Genomic DNA, 14,532 nt, shown 5'->3' on the forward strand with positions numbered 1-14,532 from the left:
GAAAAAGAAATCATCCCCCTGGAGGGAATGGTCACATAGCAATCTCTTCTTCTCCATTCTCCTCTGGAGATTTTTGGGTAGATACATGCACATGTGCCTAGCATTTTCTTTTTTTTTAAGAGATTTTTGCTATAGGGCACGTGTGCTCACCAGAGAGACAAAGACAGAAAGTGAGAAATCACCCCCGAGGTATGTGTGTGCGTGGTGGTGGGGATAACCATGCTGCTATTCCTTCTCCATTCTCCTCTCAGGACTTTAGGCATGCACACACACACATAAGCTTGGCGTAAGCTTGAAGTTGCAGGGTCTGGGACTCAAACTGCGGTTGGCCATGTGGGAGTCCAGAAATGTAACCGTTATGCCATCTGCTGGCTCCCAGGATGTTTGTTCAAGCTGCCAGGTCCAGAAACTTAACTTTGCAGCAACCCATGGGGCATCCAGCTGCCTTAATCTCCATGCTACTTGCTGGCCTCCTTGGTTTTTCTGAATATGCCTTGCCACACAGTCCATTCCCTCCAGCACATCTTACTCAATGATTCTTGAGTAATACCTTGAAAACTCAAATATATTTTATGTCCATTTCTTTCTCTGTAATATTGTTATTTTAGGGGTGTGCTTTTACTTTTTATTTTTTTTTATTGCCAGGGAGTGCATGCACTTGCCAGAGAAAGAAGCAAGAAAAGTCACTTGCCTCAAAGGGATGGGGACTCAACTGCAATCCTTTTTTCCTCTATTTCTCCGTTCTGTCAGGATCTGGGCATAGACACACATGTGCTCCATGTGATTCTGAAGCCACTGGGGCTGGGACTTGAACCACAGTGGGCCATGTGGGATCTGACTCCCAGTGCACAGCACTTAACCACTATGCTAGTATGCCAGTCATAGGTGTGTACTTTTAGATGATGAATTAAGAACAGAAGCTATTTTTCTACTTTTTAAAAACTGACCTCCCCCCCAATGATCAAATATTAACATTAGATGAATTCCAAGGAATCAGATTTTCCCAGTTTTTAAAAAGTAGAGCAAAACATAAAACCAAGGTAAAACCCTTCAGTGATATATTTTCTAAACCTACCTAGTACACTCAACAAAGAGGCAGAAAAGTATTTGTTTGCTTTTAAAAAATTATTTATTGGGGCCAGCAGATGGCATAGTGGTTACGTCACTGGATTCCCACATGGTCAACTGTGGTTTGGTCCAGACCTGGTGATTTGAGACTCATGCTGGGAACATGTGTATGCATGCCTAAGATCCTGGGAGGAGAATGAGGGAGAAGGGGTTATAGCTAGGCCATGCCACTGGGGGATGATTTCTCACTTTCTCTCTCACTGTCTCTCTCTCTCTGTCAAGTGCATGTACCCTAAGGCAAAGATCTCTTAAAAAATTATTTGAAAAAAAAATTTTTTTTTTAAATTTGACCATAGAGAGAGGAAAAGTCAGAGAGTAAGTTGCCAGGTCCGGGACTAGAACCGCATTCAAACATTTGGGAGTCCAGCGTCTTAGCTAACAAGCCACCTGCTGGCCCCTTGTTTTTTTAATTAAAAAAAAAAATGACTGAATATAATAACTGAATATAACTTTGGCACATAGCATTTATCTGATTAGTCTCACTTTCTGAACTATTTACCCACCAGCAGATTTTGCCTTTTTTACACTTCATTTTTGCAGTGTTCTTACAGATAGGAAACCTGGCTGCTATCTATGCTGAAAGCTTTCAGTCTTTCACGAGTTAACTTATTTCCTCTTGGTCAAGAGTTTCTAAACATAGAACCATTTCACATTTTATGAAACTTAAGTGTGAGTAGTTGTGAAGAACAGAAAGTTGGGGGCTATGTCCATCAATGGTGGCAGAATATCAGGTTATATTCTGTGACAAATACCTGTATGTATTCCATTTTCTATAGTAATTCATAATGTATTCAAGAAATAAGCAATTTCAACTTAGTACTCTATGATCTAGCTTGCTCCAGAATCTCCAGAAGAAATGGACTGGCTGGATTAAAATGATAAATTATGTTCTCAAGGTTATATAATTTATGTTTCTCTGAATATAAATGAGTCTTTTAAAGGAAATCAGTATTTTTGCTGCATTCTACTTTGCTTCCAATAAAGCCTTATTGAAGATTAAGTGGCTTACAATTCATTAAGACAAACATTAGAGATTTTTCTTTTCTTATAAAAAGCTGAATTTAAATATTCACACACAGAAATAATTAACATGATACCTAGTTTTACAGAAAAAAAAATTTTTTTGAGAGGCCCAATCAGGTGGTATAGCTGATAACAAACTGAACCATAGTGCTGGAAGCCATATGGCTGACCACAAGTTTGGATCCCCAGGTTGGCCTGAAAACATGCTGGGACTAGCCCAAGATCCTGATAATGTTGGAAGGTTGGGGAAATCCTGATATGTTGTTGCATGAGACCCTGTCACAGGTGCTTCTCTCTTTCATGCCCTCTCTTCCTCTCTCCCTCTACCCCTCTTGTGCACATGCACTATTATGAATAAAATAAACTTTAAATATGTATCTTGGGGGCTGGCCACGGATGGCAGCATCAAGACTGTTGGGGGTGCTCTCTCCCTTTCATGTGCTTGGTAATGAAATAAATAAATACTTTATAAAAACAGAGTCATCATTTCTTTATTAGAAAAGTACATTTTTCAAATGAAAGGTTTTTAAAAAGAACTGTTTGATTTTATTATAACTTTTTATAGTCTTTTTTTTTTTTTTGAGAGACTTTTTGCTATAGGGCGCGTGCGCTCGCCAGGACAGAGACAGAGAGACAGAAAGTGAGAAATCAGCCCCCAAGGGGGATGGCCACACCACAATCCCTTCTCCTTCTAGTTCCTCTCGGGATCTTGGGCACACACGAACACACACGAGCCCGACCTGAGTTTAAGTCACTAGGTCTGGGACCTGAACCGTGGTTGACTACATGGGAGTCCAGCTACATTGCCATTACCCCAACTGCTGGTCCCCTTTATTATAATTTTTTTAAAATTTGCTATAGGGCATATGTGCTCACCAGAGAGAAAGAGAAAGTAAAAAAGCAAGCCACCAGGTCCAGGACTTGAACTACAATTGACCAGTGCCCCAACCACCATACCACTTGCTGATTCCTGTCAAATGAGTTTTATTTTCCTGGAAACTACAGACATTATTAAACTACTCCTCCCTCTATTCCATTGAGTAGTTTTCTAGATGGCAAAGTAAATAGTAACAACATTACTCAACCACAACAGCATGAAGAAAGGACATGAGTTTCTAATTGCAGAGCAGGTATTTCAAACTTGACATTCATCAACCTCTTTAAGGGCTCTTCTAGTTGGGTAAAATAAAGGCCTGCACAAATATAGTGGGTCTATTAAAGACAAGATTTGAAGTAATTTCAGGTATACTTGCTGATGTGCATGCATTCAAAACAAAGTAAGAGAATCTTCCAAATTAATGAAGTCACCCACTGGCCAAATTTAATTTACAGCACTTAAAATAGAACTTTGGAAATGTAAACATTTACTTCCTGAATATGAAGTTATTGTGTCTGAGTTTGTGAAAACCATGGTTCCAGCAGGTGGTATGGTGGTTAAAGCACTGGATCCAGTGGTTTGAAAATCATGCCAGGCATGTGTGAGTGTGTGCCCTAAATCCTAAGAGAAGAATGGAAGGGGGAATTCCTGCACAGCTACCCACCCAGGGGGTGATTTCTCACTTTCCCTCTGTCTCTTCTCTCTCTGGTGAGCACACATGCCCTATGGCAAAAACCTTTTAAAAAATCATGTTACTGGGACCAGCAGTTGGCATAATGGCTATGTTGCTGGACTCCCATGTCGTCGAATGCAGTTCGAGTCCCGGACCCGGCGGCTTAAACTCACGATGGGCGCGTGTGTATGCATGCATGCCCAAGATCCTGAGAAGAGAATGGAGGAGAAGGGATCGGGGTGTGGCCATCCCCCCTGGGGGATGATTCTTCACTTTCTCTCTCTCTCTCTCTCTCTCTCTCTGTCTTTCTGGCAGGTGCACCCGCCCTATAGCAAAAACCTCTCAAAAATAAAAAAAAAAAGAAAGCTGTAACTCTCCCTCAGGATGTAAATAGCATTTTGTTCCCTCTCATTTCTGAGGTCAGAATGTATAATGATTAGTTAAAAAAAAAGTAAATCAATGGCCAAAGAATTTACTTAACCTGTGCCATAATGGTTACATAATCCTGTGACATCATGATTTGTGGGCTGTGTCGCATCACAGGTTCTGAGTAATCTTGTTCTAACATCAAACAAAAGTAAAGGAGTGAGAGCAGGAGTCTTTAGCTTCTCTGGTGCCACAGATTCCTTTGGCAGTCTATGGAAAAATCTGAGACGTTAGTCTGAATCATTATTTTTAAATGCATAAAATAAAATGCAAAGGTAGAAATGCTGTAATGTTTTCTTTTGGATATAATAATATCCTTTTTAAAGACAATAAATTAAATACAAGCGAAGAGTGTATATAATAACTATAATAATTATGAAGCCGTGATGAATTTAAACAGCTTTAGGATAACTACAATCACATTATAAAATATATGATTTGAGGGGCAAAGGTGGTGTGGTGGTCAAGGTGCTGGATTCCCACATGGTTGACCAAAGTTTGGGCCACAGGCCTGACAGCTTGAAAGCCATGCCAGAAAAAGAGATTGTGGCATGGCCATCCCACCTGGGGAGTGATTTCTTACATTCTCTCTCTCTTTCTCTCTCTGGCAAGTGCACATACCCTCTAGTAAGACCTTTAAAAAAAGGAAGAAGTGATTTTTACTGGTGACAAAGTCATAGGTACTGCTAATATAACTGTGATTTTTGCTTACATTTGTAATTAACAGAAATCCAGTGGTGGGGGGGGGGAGCACCAGAGTGACATGGTGGTTAAGATGCTGGACTCCCACATGGCTGCTTGACGGTTTGAGTCCCAGGCCTGGTGGCTTGAAATTTACACCAGGCCCATCTATGGGCCTGCAAACCCAAAATTCTGAGAAGAGAATGGAAGAGAAGGGATAGCATGGCATTCTGCCTGGGGGATGGCTTCTTACTATCCCTCTCTATCTCTTTCCGGAGAGTGCACATACCTACGACAAAAAGCTAAAAAACAAAAAAATGAAACAAAACAAAAAGTGATTTTTTACTCGTGACAAACTCATGGATATTGCTAATACAACTGTGATTTGTTGCCCACACTTGTAGTTTAAAGAAGGCCAGTGAGGGTGAGGAGAACCCACAGATGGCTTGGTAGTTAAGATGCTAGACTTCCCACATGGCCAGCCAGTTTGAGCCCTGGATCCAGCAGCTTGAAAATACACTAAATACGTGTGCATGTTACCCCAAATCCCAAGAAAATGGAGAAGGGATTGCAGCATAGTCACACCCTTATGGAGGTGATTTCTCCATTTCCCTGTGTCTCTCTGGCGAGTACAAGTACCCTGTAACAAACAAACAAAAGTGTACTTAAAAAAATTCCAGGACCAGCAGGTGACATGGAGGTTAAGGTCCTGGATCACACATAGACAATTCCATGGTTTGAGTCCTGGAACCAGTGGCTTAAAAAAATGTGAGATGGGGCCAGCAGGTGGTATAGCGGTTAAGGTGCTGGACTTACACATGACCAACGGGAGTTTGATTCCCAGACCAGCAGCCTGAAAAATCACGTAGGGCATGTGTACCCAAAATCCCAAGAAAATGGAGAAGAAATTGCAATGTGGCCATATGCACACGCCACCCCACCCCCCTCACCGCCTGGGAGTGATTTCTCATTTTCCCTGTCTGTCTCTCTCTGGCAAGCACACATGCTTTATGGCAAAAAAACCTAAAATATACACATATACACATATATAAATAAATTAATACCCTGAATGTGTGTGAAAGCATGCCTGAAAACCCAAGAGAAGAATAGAGATTAGAGAAAATAAAATTCTTCCAAGTAAGATCACAGTCCCCTGTGGACCAGCAGGTGGCACAGTAGTTATGTCGTTGGACTCCCATGTGGCCAAACGTGATTCAAATAACAGACCCAGAGATTTGAAAATCACACAGGCGTGAGTGTGTGTGTGCATGTGTGTGTGTGCCCCCAAGATCCCTAGAGGAGAATGGAGGACAAGGGATTATAGCATGGCCATATCCCCTGGGGGATGATTTCATGCTTTCTGTCTCTTCAGTTAGCACTCACACCCTATAGCAAAAAAAGAAAATCTTTCTCTCTAAAAAAAAAAAAAAAATACAGATCACAGCCCCCTGAGTTCTACACACTTTGAAGGGTCAATATGTAGACAAGTTAAAAACCTCTGATTAGGGGCAAGAGGGATGGAATAGAAAGTTGAAACATAGCTCTGATTCTTAAAACTCAGAAAGGTAACTTTAAAATGCCCTCCTAGTCTTCAAAATAATCTGACACACCAAATCAATGTCAGTAAGCACTGACTTAATAATCTTCAGAGGAGGGACCAGCAGTTGGAGTAATGGCTATGTCGCTGGACTCCCATGTAGTCGACCACAATTTGAGTCCTGGACCCAGTGGCTTAAACTCATGCTGGATGTGTGTGCATGCATGCCTAAGATCCCGAGAGGAGAATGGAGGAGAAGGGATTGAGGCGTGGCCACGCCCTCAGGGGGGTGATTTCTCGCTTTCTGTCCCTCTCTGTCTTTCTGGCAAGCACATGTGCCCTATAGCAAAAACCTCTCAAATAATAATAATAATAATAATAATCTTCAGAGGAAATATATAGTGTTATAGTTTGAGTATCTCCCTAAAATTCACATGTTGGAACTCAGTTGTTTTGCAAAGGTGTTAAGTAAAAACGTAATACCTCTATATCCCAGAGTAGGGCCTTTGGGTTGATAGTCATTAGGGCAAGATCTATGATTGAGTTCTGGTGTGTTTATAAAAGTGGAAAGGAGGGGCCGGCAGACGGCATGGTGGTTGAGGTGCTGGATTCCCACATGGCCAACTACAGTTCGAGTCCCAGACCTGGTGGTTTGCTTTTTCACTTTCTCTCTCTCTTTATCTGTGGGTCTGTCTCTCTCTGATGAGTACACATGCCCTATAGCAAAAAAAATAAATAAATAAATGAAATTAAGTAAATCATTCTTAAAGAAAAAAAAAGTACCAAGAAGACCACAGCAGGCACAACCTTATGGGTAGTGGCTCTGCTCAAGATCTTGCCCTTCACCATTATGTGACACCTTTGGACTTTTGTACATGGCCACAATTCTGATTCAAATAAACCTCTATTCTCTTAAATTCATGGTGTCTCAGCTATTTCCATAAGAAACACACTAATGAACTAAGACAAAGAGCAAAATCACGGAGAAGATATGTTTCAACCAATGATCAAATGTACAGTTTATAATAGTCTGAGGAAATTCTCTTTTTTTTTTGAGAGGTTTTCGCTATAGGGCGCGTGTGCTCGCCAGACAGAGAGAGAGAAAGCGAGAAATCACCCCCCAGGGGGGATGGTCATGCTGCGATCCCTTGTCCTCCATTCCCCTCTCGGGATCTTGGGCACGCATGCACATGTGCCCGGCGTGAGTTTTAAGCCACCGGGTCTGGGACGCGAACCGCAGTTGACCACGTGGGAGTCCAGCGACATAGCCATTAAACTAACTGCTGGTTCCCAGGAAATTCTCTTTTATGAGAAAGCTAAGTCACTGTAATAAAATCAGGTCCAACAATATTACGAATTGTTGTGATTAGCAACAGGGTAGTTGGACAACCAAAAGATACAGATCCTGCTGTAACACAAACGGTCAGCTTTCAACGGCTCGGCCTTCTCAGCAGGATTTACTGTTGTGGATATGAACTCATTTATCACTGTGTATATACCTTGAGCCCAGAAGACCAACCACTATTTCCAGAAGAAGACTTATTGTTTTAGCCCTTCTATATATGACCCTAGGGCTCAAATCCATTGTGAAATCTAGGACATCCACCCTCTAAAAAAAAAAAAAAAAAAGAATTTACAGGGAAGAAACCATAGAGGAAAATGCCAGTTTCTCAGGGCAAATTAAAGGAAGAGTAACATACAGAATTTGAAAAGGTAATTTTGAGCCATATATTGTAGGAGTCTTCATTCTATCCATACACAATACTTAATTTGGTAGACACTGGAAAGCCATGAAAAGGTTTTTTTATTAGAAAAATGATATAATCAAGAGCCAGCAGCAAATTGTACAACAGACTGTAAAAGAGGGGTAACACTGATAGAAGGCAAGAGGCTAGTGCACTAATCATGGTAACAGTCTAATAGGAATGAAAAACTAGCATGGTATGAGGAGATGGATGCAAGACATAACAAAAGGGGGCCAGCCCTGTAGCACAGTGGTTAAGTGTTATATGTTGGGAGACGGATCCCACTCGGCCAACCATGACTGAACCCTGGGCGTGGTGGCCTGAAAAACATGTGCACATATGTACATTCTCATGGATGGGAAAATGGAGAAAAAGGATTGTGGTGTGACTATGACCCACTGGTGGGTGCTTTCTCTCTTTACTCTGGTGAGAACATATGCCCTCTGGCAAGCAAAAAATATTAAGAGATAACAAAGAGAAGAGATTAGCATTTAAGTGTGTAAGATAGGCAGAGAAAGTATAAGATACCACAGGGCTTGGTTTGTTTTTTAAAGAGATTTTTGCTACTGGGAGGGTGTGCTCCCAGAGAAAGTGAGAAATCATCCCCCCAGGGGGATGACCACATCATAATCCCTTCTCCTCCATTCTCCTCTCAGAATCTTGGCACAGACACACACGCACACATACCCATACACGCCCAACATAAATTTCAAGTCACCGAGTCTGGGATTCAAACTGTGGTCAATTACACGGGAATCCAGCAACATAACTGCAACTCCATCTGCTGGTCCCAATATCACAGAGGTTTTAAGCCTGGCTACTTGGAAGTATGGTAGAGTCAAAATACTAAATTTGGAGGATGAAAGGAAGTTGAAAACAAAAATAATGAGCTACTGTTATTGAGAAGAGAAATAATGAGCCAGTTGTGTTATGGTTAAGCAGTTGGGTCCCACAAGACCAACTGCATGGTTCGAGTTCCAGACCAGGCGGCTTAAAAAACCCACCATGCACATATGCGTGTGCTCAAAATCTCAAAAGGAGGGGAAAATGAAGAAGGGATTGCAATGTGACAGTCCCCGATGAGGAGTGCTTTCTATATACCTTCCCTCTCTTTCTCCAGCAAGCTCATATACACTCTGGCAAATTTAAAAAAAAAAGAAACAGTGAGCTTTAAGGGACACATCAAGTTTGAAATGCCTAGGAAGTGAGTAGAAAGTAGACTGTGCATAGGAGTAGTCAAACACTGTCCTCTAGGAAATTAAAATTTGGAATCTGGCTATAGCTAGAGATTTAGATTTGGCAGCAATTCTACTACACAATTACCAAAAGCTGTGGCAACAAATTCTCAAAGAAAGAGAAGACTGAAAGAAACCTTATTAATTTAAAAACAAAATTTTAAGGTAAACACTAGTCTGATAAAGGAAATTAACCCACAGACCCCTCATAGCTGTCTGTGGTTTGAATCAGCCCTAGCAGCTTGAAAAACACACCAGGTGCAGGTGCATGCATTCCCAAAATCCTGAGAGGAGAAGGGAGTAGAAGGGACTGAGGTGTGGCCATTGCCCCTGGGGGGAGATTTCTCTTTTTCTCTCTCTGGCAAGCACATACACTTGATGGGCAAAAAAAAAAAAAAACCCACAACACTTTAACAGGGGCCAAACAGATGGTATGGTGGTCAAGGCAATGAACTCTCACATGGCTGACTAAGGTTCAAGTCCTAGACCCAACAGTTTGGAAAAACAAAAACAAAACCACTTTAACTTGTCTTACTATTCAAGCTGTACTTCTCATGACAGACATATTCTAGTTAATAAATTAAGAATGAATGTAGAATTTAAGGCATAGTTCAACACTGTCATCTATAAACCTCTAGTGAAGTAATGGAAATAGGCTGTTAATCCAGCACAAAGAGGGGCCAGGAGGTGGCATGGTAGTTAAGGCATTGGCCAACCACAGTTCAAGTCCCAGACCCAGTGGTTTGAAAATCATGCCAGGTACATGTGCATGTGTACCTAAAATCTTGAGAAGAGATGGAGAAGAAGGAACTGTGGTGTGGCTACCCCCTTGGGGGAGTGACTTCTCATTTTCCTTCTGTCTCCAGTAAGCACACATGCCCTATGGCAAAAATCTAAAAAATAAATAAATAAAAATAAAAGATTCAAGGTAGAGATCAGCAGAAGGCACAGTGGTTTACATTGCTGGACTCCCATGTAGTCAATTTATGGTTCAAGTCCCAGACCCAGTGGCTTAAAACTCACGACAGGTGCATGTGGGTGCATGCCTTAAATCCCAAGAGGAAAATGGAGTAGAAGGGATTGCTGTGTGGCCATCCCCACAGGGGGTGATTTCTCACTTTCTGTCTCTCTGGTGAACGCATGCACCCTAGAGTAAAAGTCTCTCTTAAAAAAAAAAAAAAAGATGGAAGATACGTACCTACCAAATATAATACGTGACCTTGTTTGGATCACAAATCAAAATAAACAATTATTTAAAAACAACTTTGGGGGGGATTGCTAGTCAATGGCACAGTGATTAGGGCAGCTGGATCCGACATGGCCAACTACATGGTTCAAGTCCCAGACCTGATGGATTGAAAAATGCCAGGGGTGTGTGTGTGTGTATATGTGCCCCAAATCCTGAGAGGATAATGGAGAAAGGACTGCAGCAAGGCCATCCCCTTGGGGGTTGCTCTCCCACTCTTCCTTCCTCTCTGTTTCTCTCCTGCAAGCACACACATCCTGTAGCAAAATATAATAATTTAAATAAGTAAATAAATGAAAACAACTTTAGGGACCAACTTCTGTAGTGCAGTAGTCAAGTGCTACAAATAAAGCAGGATTCCACATGGCTGACCAGGGATCAAGTTTGACATGATGGTCACACATGTGTGCATGCCCAAGATACTGAGAGGATAGAGAATTAAGAAAAAAGTGTTACAGTGTGACCAGATCTCATTGGGGGTTGCTTTATTGTTTTCTCTCTCTCTCACATATGCCCTCTGGCATAAAACAAAAATAATAAAAGCTTAGGAAAATCTGATATCAACTGAAGTCAGTTTTGAGACAAGTCTTTTTTTTTTTCTTTTAATTTTTGCCTAGCCCCCTTCCCTGATTCCTTAAAATGACTTATAAGGCCCTCTATCATCTGATACTATCCCTCTTCGACTTCCATTTTTTCCCCACTCTCTGACAACTCTTTATACTTTTTTTTTTTTTTTAAGGTTTTTGACATAGGACACATGAGTTCATTGGAGAGAGACAGAGACAGAGAGGGAAAGTGAGAAATCACTCCCCAGAGGGGATGGCCATGCCACAATCCCTTCTTTCTCCTCTAAGGATTTTGGACACACATACACATAGCACAATTTTCAAGTTTGAGTCCAGGATTCAAACCATGGTCGGCCATGTGTGAGTCCAGCGCCTTACGTACCATGCCATCTGCTGGCTCATTCCTCTTTATACTTTAGCTTTGGTGAAATTCTTTCAGTTCTTGCTCTACACCCTGCATTCTGACTAACTTTAGTCTGTAATGCTTGTTCCACTCATCATCACTTCTCTCCTAGCTATCTCCTATTCATACTTTAAGCCTCAGGCTTAACAGCACTTCAGAGAGGCCAACCCAGATTGCTGCTATACTAAGTTGGTGTCTTCGCACACCTATACAATGCAGTATTTGTTCCCATAGGAATGTGTACTTCCTCTATTTATAACACTCAATACTTGTTTGTATAAAGTTTTTGCTGTGATGTCCATTGGTGGTGGCACAAGTCACTGAGGCATCATAGGAAGCCCGAGTTTGGTTCTAGCCCAACCACAACAGGACAGGTTTGGGGCCCATGCCAGTGGTCCTAGAAGATTCTAACGTTACAAGACCCTGTCAAAATATCTCTAAGACTAGCTCCACAGCTCAGCACTTAAGTGCTGCACAAGGATCTCACATGTCACCAAGGTTTGTGTCTCAGCCCTGGCAGCTTGAAAACAGGCTGTGCGAATGTGCCCGAGATTCTGATAGTATGGAAAATTAAGATGAAAAAGTATTGTAGCATGACCAGGTCCTGCAAAAAAAAACTTTTCTTTTCTCCGTAACCCATCTTTCATACGTGCACATGTACCCTCTGGCATTAAAAAACAAAACAAACAAAATTGTCTCTTACCCATGCCCGCCCTGAGACCTCATTCTTTCGTATTCAAAAAGTAATAGTACTTGAGTGGTAATAATATATTTATCTGTTTTCCAGCAAGACTATAAACTCCAAGAGGGCAAGTACTGGAATTAAGCTGAACCTGAAGTCTCTCTCAAAGTACATAGAAACCAATAACAAACTTTCATATAAAATTCACAATCCTTTGGACTGTTTTCCTCATTCCGAAAATCCATCTTCCTAGTTCTAATCTGTAACAAAAACAGCCATGTAGGCATTTACACAGGGATCTGAATCTTGCATAGAAATGCACAGTATGAAGTGAACTAAAAACATGATGGGAATGAAGGCCTTAAGAACCTGAGAAAAATTACTTTAAAATCTACGTTCAATCTGAGATAATCTGAATCCATCTTTAAGTTAGAGAAAACTCAGGAGTAACAATCTGACAAGGGGGTCAAAGTACACATACACAGTTCCCACCCAATCATTAATAAGTTTTCAGATCTAAGACATTAGGTCGCTTAACCTCTCTAGTCTCAGTTTCCTTATCTGTAAAGTAAGGGAACTTGACTAGCTCTCTGGAGTTAATATTATATATATAAATACTTAAAAGGCCAAAAAATACATAAACTATTGAAACACTGATCAGTTGGTTTCATCCTATGGGGTATGATCTTTTTTCCCTTGTTAATCTGTTTAGGGATGTTATAGCCTATTATGTTAAGCTTACAAAACCTTTTAAACCTATTCAGCTATAAAAATCTCATAAAGTGCTCCTCAGACCATTAACTTGCATATTTAACAAGGGTCACTGCAATCTGATGAAACAGCATTTATCCAAACCCAGAATGAGTTACTGAAGTATATTGAGCTTTGTGTTTAAACAAAAATCTTACCCGCTACCTATTTTGAGGGTTAGAGGTCTTAAATTCTTAATCATTTCTAGGACAATCTGAAGTCAAAGTTATGACCCAGGGAATAAGACTCGAACTGATTGTGCACCTAACTAAAAAAACTAAAGACAAATAGTCTCTGCTTCCCCTCTCTGCGCTAGTAGCTGAGATAAAAAACTGTTTATTAATGGCTGAATTCCAACTCACACTCTTCCAAATGCTCACACAACTCAGAGTTCACCCTATCACGAAATTCCAGTAGTTACTAACCCACGCTTGTTTTATCAGGGAACTGACGTGTACATATTTCATTAGGAAACCAGAAAAATTTCTGGTTATGGTAAATAAGGTAGTCTGTAAACATTTTACTGTTATCAGCAAATACCCAGTTTATAACCAGCCCCTGGAAATCCTGGGAGAACAAAGTAGTAACACGTTTGTTTCCTGGTTTAGATGAATTACAAACTAGTTTTGGCCACATCTTGTCGCATCAAGTACGTCATGACAAAGAAATGAAATGTTAAAATGTACGCGGAAAAAAAAAAGGACATGCTTGAAACAAAAAAGCGTGCCTGCCCCAGTGTAAGGTAACCCTTCAGAGGGCTCTCAACAGGGCCGCCCCAGCCCAGGACCCAGGGCGCAGTGGCGGGGGGCCGCCAAGGTTGAATGACAAAGAGCCCAGTCAGCACCAGTCCCGGGAGCCTAGAGCCTACCGGCTGCCCGACCCCTCCGCCAGGTCCCCTTGAACCCCGCAGTCACGCCGCGGTCGCGGGGAATGCAGCTCCTCACACGGTTCTCGCAAGTCACCAGGTAGGACAAGGACCGGCGGGCAGAGAAATGGAGGCGGGCTGCCACGAGTCCAAAATAACTCCCGCCCCGAGTCCCTGCCTGGCAGCAGAAGGCGGCCGGGAGAGTCTGGAGGCACCACGTGAATCAGCCTCACGTAGTCCCTTTTCCGGATCAAAGCATCCCTCCAGGAGCCCATTGAAGACCATAAGGGTAGCGATCTCCCCAAGGTCACCTGGTACCACGACCCAACTCCTCGCCAGGCCAGTAGCCGGCACCTGGCCACCCGGCCCGGCTCGGCTCGGCTGGGAGAGGCGCTGTCCCCAGCGCCTCAAGGTCCCCTTCACCAACACTGCGCTCCGGGCCATGCGGCTGGCCGCGGCCACGACGCTCTGTCCCGCCGCCGCCCTCCCCTCGCGGACGAGGTCTCCCCTCCCTTGGGGGTCCCTCCGAACCCCTCACCGCAGGGCTGCCAGGGCACCTCCGAACGCCGCCCGCCGTTACCCAACTAACCGTTATGTGCGCGGCTGCGGCGCCGAGCGAGTGCCTGACGCGGCAGCGCGGGTCGGAGTTCCGCGGGGCCCAGGTCCCGCCCGCGTCCTTCGCTCCCTGTCTCGGC

General features: G+C 42.5%; 1 protein-coding gene across 3 annotated transcripts in view; it reads right to left on the reverse strand.

The window, feature by feature from the left end:
- LOC102484037 (monocarboxylate transporter 1) overlaps positions 1 to 14,532 on the reverse strand; it is a 54,834-nt gene that overhangs the window by 39,811 nt on the left and 491 nt on the right. Inside the window, exon 1 of one of the 3 annotated variants that reach the window (XM_006149610.3) lies at positions 14,427 to 14,532. The exons of 1 other annotated variant lie outside the window; for it this stretch is intronic. The gene's annotated coding sequence lies outside the window, so the exon portion shown is untranslated. The remainder of the gene's footprint in view (positions 1 to 14,426) is intronic. One more of the 3 variants, XM_027772310.1, reaches the window with a different exon arrangement.

This window comes from Tupaia chinensis, unplaced genomic scaffold, assembly GCF_000334495.1.
Source record: "Tupaia chinensis unplaced genomic scaffold, TupChi_1.0 Scaffold000270_2, whole genome shotgun sequence".
Lineage (NCBI taxonomy): Eukaryota > Metazoa > Chordata > Mammalia > Scandentia > Tupaiidae > Tupaia > Tupaia belangeri.